This window comes from Amblyomma mixtum, chromosome 2, assembly GCF_055824585.1.
Source record: "Amblyomma mixtum isolate Tamu chromosome 2, ASM5582458v1, whole genome shotgun sequence".
Classification (NCBI taxonomy): Eukaryota; Metazoa; Arthropoda; class Arachnida; order Ixodida; family Ixodidae; genus Amblyomma; species Amblyomma mixtum.
In genome coordinates this window covers 99252295-99258853 of record NC_143013.1, presented here as the reverse complement: position 1 = coordinate 99258853, position 6559 = coordinate 99252295, and the positions used below count along the sequence as shown (strand labels likewise).

Here is a 6559-nt window from a genome sequence, read left to right as displayed (position 1 = left end):
AGAGACATCGAAGCATAGGGCTCCGGATCATTTCTACCACCTGGGTTTCTTCAACGAGCAATGATACTGCAAAGTACTACATGGCTGTCATGCTTGCTGCCTAAATAGAAATGCGGCCGCCGAGGCTAGGAGCAAGCCCTGGTTCCCCGGCTCAGTAATCAAGCGCCTTGACCACTAAGCCACCGCGGCGTGGAAATAAGGAAATAAATAAGTCAATGAATAAAGGTTAGTTTTTTCTCAGCGCATACTATAACCCATAGCTCATCCGTGTCGCTGCTGCAATGCCGCAGTTGTGTACTTCACTCTGCAATATTGAATGAATAGTCGGACACCAGCCGTTTCTACACAGACCCAAGCCCAGCTCGGGTCCGCAGCTTTAAGCCCGAGCCCGGCCCGGGCCCGCAACTTCAGGCCCGGGCCCGGCCCAGGCCCGGCAAAACAAATCATGTCCCGGCCCGGCCCGCGGGCCGGGCCGGGCCCGGGCTTTCGGGCCGGCCCGAGCCCGTGCAGTGCACTAGTTGCATGCACGTCCCGCGTGCCTGACTGTCTCGTGTACAGATTGTGTTCACTGAGCGTTATGTGTTGTTTTGTTTTGGCCCCTCGGTATTCTTGCCTGTAATTAATGTATATATGTGAGTGACGTGTCATGTGAGAGTAATGCCAAAGGAACTGTCTCATTTTTTTCAGATTAGAGTAGTCGCTAAGAGCACCTTGTGTAGGCCTCAAAGTGTAATTCTCAGATTTTGCCTAGCCAACTGCACAGGTCTGCAAATCGCCCCCTGTGCGGTTTGCCTTCAACTACACTGTAAAGAATATTGAAAACCCATCACATTCTCCGCTGACTGTTAATGGAGCTTTATATGGCCAATAAAAACAGTAACCGTGAAAACAAGCAGTGCAACTCCTTTATTTGGGTTATTGCTGATTCTCGGGAACGAACCCACTATTTACACATGAGAGCAAAACGTTTCTGTGGTCCTCAGGTTTGGTGTAAGTTTTCTCGAACTTTATGTTTGTTTTACAGATAATCTAGCTGCACATAAGAATCTTCACGGAGGCGTATATTTCTTCGACTCGCTGCCAAAGACAGACACTAGAAAAGTAATCCGCACGGCTTTAGTGCAAGCATGTGCGAGCAGAAGCGCTTTGTAGAAAACAAAATGTTTCCTGTCTTCAACAAATAAAAAAGGAGCACCTTTCTCTTACGGCTCTATTTGTACTCTTATGAAACATCTCGGGTTGATGCAGTGCGACTGTGAAAGGGTGGCGATTTAGTCACGTTAGTGCCTCATTTCTCTTTGTGCAAATGCTGGCGGTACGGGTGAAAAAATGTCGAGGATGTGCGCAAGGGTATAAATTCCAGCTTTTGAAGCGAAAAGCTTCACTGCGCTAGTCAACACCGCGCTTCGCGTAAGCCGGCGTATGTCGGAGCACGAGTGACGTCACGCACGGCGCAGGCTACTGCGCATGTACGCCGCCGCTTCTCCTCCTCGCCACCGTTTGACCTTTCGCCGCAGCCTTGCGCAGTGCGCATTTGAAAGGAGGTGTATATAAGGCGCGCTTGCCCGCAGAACAGGCGCACACTGCCGCGCGCTATGCGTCATAGTTTGACGTTCACCGCAAGCGCATGTTTATCGCGGATCACCGCACCTTTTCATTTCGAAATATGCAGGCTTAGCCTTAGCTAAGCCCCAGCCGATTTTTATTAAGACTTCAAACACTGGATAAATTTAGACAAGCACAATTGATGACGCTGCTCTTGGTTAAAAAAAAATCATCGTCGCCGTGCTCACTCACGCTCCTTCAGCGAAAAATAAAAATCATCTAAGTACGCATTTCTCTACTACCTATCCAATATTTTCTCTTTTTTCATGCCGCGTAGAACTTATTGACTTAAAAATTTGTTAAGTAAACCGCATGCACTAAGTTGACGAGTCTGCCTTTGGTCTTGCTGAAGAAGAATGCGAATGAGCACTGCTAGTCCAGCGATCCAGTTTCATGTCCAACGTGTCTACATCTTCGTGCTTGGGTACATATTTCTACGCAGTTGTGTAATAAATTGCTGCAGGCAGCGGCTTCACCTTGCTATTCGGCCTTATGGCTCCCGTGGATTTACCAGAAAAAAATTTTGTCACTTGAGAAATTTTAAGACATTGTTGTTCAAATATTGGAGGTAATGGTCCATTCTTCTCATATGTAGCAAAATCTTTCTCTTAAACTGTTTCCATTGATCGCATCGAAGGGCCAAAACTGCCACAGAAAACCAACGGGAAAACTTTGATATCAAAAGCGTTAGTAGAAAAAAATACAAGACTGTAGTTGGGTGATCTGCAGATATATTGACTGTTATACTCAAATCAAGAATCAAGAAGAATCAAGAAGTCTTTATTGAGTAACACAAACAAAATGTATACACAGGTATTTGGACCGATAGCCAATGAGGCTAGTAAGCGGTCCAATACAAAATAACATATAGGACAGCAATCACAAACACATTGAAGAAAAACTAACTTTGTAGCCTGCTTCCATTCCCAAAAAATGTTTCTTGCATGTCACTTTGAAATTCCTAGCTTGCTTTATTTCAATTGCCAACGAGTTCCAAATTTTCGCTCCTGTAAATTCTATTCGCCTTTCTCCGTACGTATTATGGCAAATAGGAAGGTTAAAATTGCCATTGCTGGCTTGTCTAGTGTTGCGGACGGGAATACTGAATGCACCGAGAGGTAAGGGGTCGTTGGTATTTATAATATTATTAACCATAAGAGCTATTTTGTAATCGCGTAAGGTTGTGAATGACATGATTTGCATTGCGTCAAAAATGTTATTGTTAGAACTATTCGAAGAAGGTAATCCCATGGTTTTCAAAGCACGTTTTTGTAGTCTTAGCAATGGTGATAAATACGTTTTGTATGTGATTCCCCATGATTCACTGCAATAACTGAGATGGCTGTGACATAATGAAAAGTACAGTGATCTAAGAATAGCAGGTGGAAAGTGCCGCCGTGCCTTAGCCAAGGTAAAACAACCGTACGCAACCTTTTTACACACACTGTGCACCTGTTCCTTCCAAGACAAGTGGCAGTCAAACATGACCCCTAAATATTTGAAAGAAGACACACTATCAATAACATTGTTGTCAACACATATAGAAAAATCACTTGATTCAATACACTTTTGTTTTGAACGAAAAATAACATATTTAGTTTTTTCAGTGTTTAAAGTTAGATGATTATTACGAAACCAGGTCGAGATACGTTGGAGTTCATTGTTAATAGGATTTTCTATTGACTCAAGTGAGTTGCCAGTAAAGATAAGTGCAGTGTCATCCGCATACATCAAAACTTGAGAGCACTGTATTGCATTGGGGAGGTCATTAATAAAGAGTGAAAATAAAAGCGGTCCCAGAACTGACCCCTGGGGTACACCACACGTAACAGTTTGGTATGCAGACTTGAACTGTTTGAGGACAACTTGCTGCTGTCGTGAAGAAAGATAACTTTTAAAGAATTCAAGTGCCCCGCTACGCACACCATATGCTTCCAGTTTCATTAAAAGAATGGAGTGTGAGACTGTGTCGAAAGCTTTTTTGATGTCAATAAATACGCTTACAGCAACATTATGGTTATGAAGAGCAGATAGGATAAGCTGTGATAGAGTAACTACAGCCGTGGACGTGGACCTGCTAGAAACAAATCCGTGTTGCTGAGGACAAATAATGTGATTAGCATCAAGAAAGGTTTTCAGTTGGAAAGCAATTAATTTTTCAAAAATGGTATTGACGATACTCAGTACAGATATTGGCCTGCAACTAGACGGGTTGTTAGGGTCACCAGTTTTAAATATCGGAACAACTTTTGCAAGTTTTAAAGTATCGGGGTATAAGCTAGAGTGTATCGCGTGATTGAATATTCTGCACAAAGGAACACAAAACAAATCAATGTTGTCCTTGATTACCTTAGCCATTATGCCGTCTGGCCCGGCCGCTTTATTCGTGGGCATGTTCGCCACAACACTTGCAACTTCATCGCTAGTTATGTTCGAGAAACTGAATTCATTATTAATGCATCGAGGTATGCCGGATGTCACTGAAGCTAAGGAAGTAGGTTGCGCACTGTTCTGACCGTAGGTTGTGAAGAACTGATTAAACTGGTCTGCAGTCTCTATTGACAAGTTGTCAGGAACGATCTGTTTACTTTTAACTGTTCCCGTAACTTCTCCTACAATCTTCCATACTTGCTTAGTGTCATTTCCTTGACGATTAACCAAATTAGTATAATGCAATTTCTTTGATTTTCTCATCAGCGCCAAGGATTTGTTTCTGTAATACTTAAACTGTTTCAAGTAATAAGCATTTGTTCTGTTGTTTTTGAGCTTATTGTAGTATGAATCCTTTTTTTTCAATACTGTGAGTATTTCCTCAGTAATCCAAGGACATATGGCATGTTTATAGTTGCGCCGAGAAAACTTCAGCGTTGACTTAATAATTGCATCGGAAACAGCAGATACGAAGTTAGCAAATTCTATGTGAACGTCACTGTGACATAGATTTTCGAAATGAATAGATTCGTGCAAACGCCTGACATGCGCGTAGTCCACCCGTGAAAATACATTGGTATGGGTAGGGCAAGTACAATCGATACCTGACCGTGGCAGGAACAGAAAAGTTGAACAGTGATCAGCAGTGTTTTGGTTGCAAACACCAGCACAGGCATCCATATCACGGTTACATAAGATGTGATCAATAATTGTTGCAGACTGATGTGTAATTCTAGTGGGCACATTGATAACGTTCTTGAGGTTGAACGATTCCAGTAAGAAAATACAATCTGGACAGTCATCATTTGATAAGTCAATATTGAAATCACCAACTATTGCTAACTGATTATTAAAAGACATCAGAGGAACCAGAATGGACTCCATATCAGATATGAACTGACTTGTGCACGTGTTTGGCGGACGATATACCACGCCTATTACGACGTCTGTCTTGAGGCGAATAAAAAGTGCTTCCGTGGTTTTAGAGCTCAGAGGGCAATCCGAGAGCTGTTGATAATCTATGCCGTTTTTTATAAAAAGAGCAACGCCACCACCTCGTGCGGTGCTATCTCTTGGTAAAGATAGCGTTGTGTAACCCGGTATGTACGGTATTTCTCCTTTCTTAAGCCAGGTTTCAGTTACAGCGATAAGATCATACTGGAAAGAATGTTGCGATAAATGTACAGTGAGTTGGTCTAGATTTTTATTTATGCTGCGGACATTGCAATGAAAAATGGAAAGGTTTTCGCTCTCGTGCCACTTAGCACTGATTGCCTCAACGGAAAAGGCCATGTTTCTAGACTACCTGGGCAAGATCATCGCCACAGGTTATATGTAGAATATGCGAGGTATCTGTCTTGCGCATCAGGATCTTGCCATCTGATACCCATGTGTGTTTCCACTGTTTTTCCTTTTTGGCTTTCCGTGCTTTACCTAGCAAAATTTTGTTTGCCGGGCACAAATGTTCGTGACGAACACGGGATTCTCGTGATCGTCAAAGCTCAGAAGTGTAGTGTTCAGCCGTTGCTTTTCGCTGTTTTCAGAATGTTGTCTCTCACTTTCCTGGAAGCAAACTTAACAATGATGTTGGGTTCATCCTTGTTTTTTGAGGGCACACGATGGATAGCTTCAACATCGGATTCATCGAACTTGGTGCTCAAGAGATGACAGATCGATGTCATCACTGAAATCAGATTTTCACTGGGTGCTGGAGGGATGCCTTTGATTTCAAGGTTATTTCTTCTACTGTACTGCTGCAGTTCAGTTAATTCGTTCCTGAGAGTTTTCACCTCATTTGTGAGTCGGCTGTTTTCTTTTTTAATTTCCTTGTTTACGTGTTTCACGTCAGACAGGGTCTTTTTGAGCTCAGAGATCTCTGTTCTAAATTCTTCGAACTTTTCATTGATATTAAAACAAATTCAGTTCATTAACGGTTTCGTATTCCAAAACGCTTTAAGCGATAACATATTCAGTAATATTACAAATTGATCAACACCACAAAATAAATAAATAAATAAAAATACCCTGTGCCCCTTGGCTTCTGTGGCTGTTGGCTTCTTTCATATTTATAACGAGCCCCTCATTCCCCTTTCCTTGTCTGCTTAAATGATTGACGAGGGCCTCGGTTCTGGGGGCCTTGATGCCTTAGGAAGCATAAGAGGCTTCTCACACAGCTTCTACCCTCGCCGTTCGATGACGTTCTACGTCACATCAGCGGTAACTCAGGACGTGTTACGTCCGCCGCTTAAGAACGTGGGTGGCGCTGGTGAACACTCCCAAGGTTAGGTTATTTGTAAACATAAATACCCCCGAAAGCAGAAGGTTTGACAGCCGTCGCCGTAGCTCAGCGGTAGACCACCGGACGCGTTATTCGGAGGTCGTGGGTTCGGATCCCACCGGCGGCATGTGGTTGTTTTTATTCTGCGTTTCTAATCAATTATATTTAAGCGATAACATATTCAGTAATATTACAAATTGATCAACACCACAAAATAAATAAATAAATAAATAAATAAAAATCCCC

General features: G+C 42.7%; 1 pseudogene; it reads right to left on the bottom strand.

Moving 5' to 3' along the window:
- Nucleotides 1-5332: 5332 nt before the first annotated feature.
- LOC149360258 (uncharacterized) lies at nt 5333-5945 on the bottom strand (annotated as a pseudogene).
- Nucleotides 5946-6559: the final 614 nt, after the last annotated feature.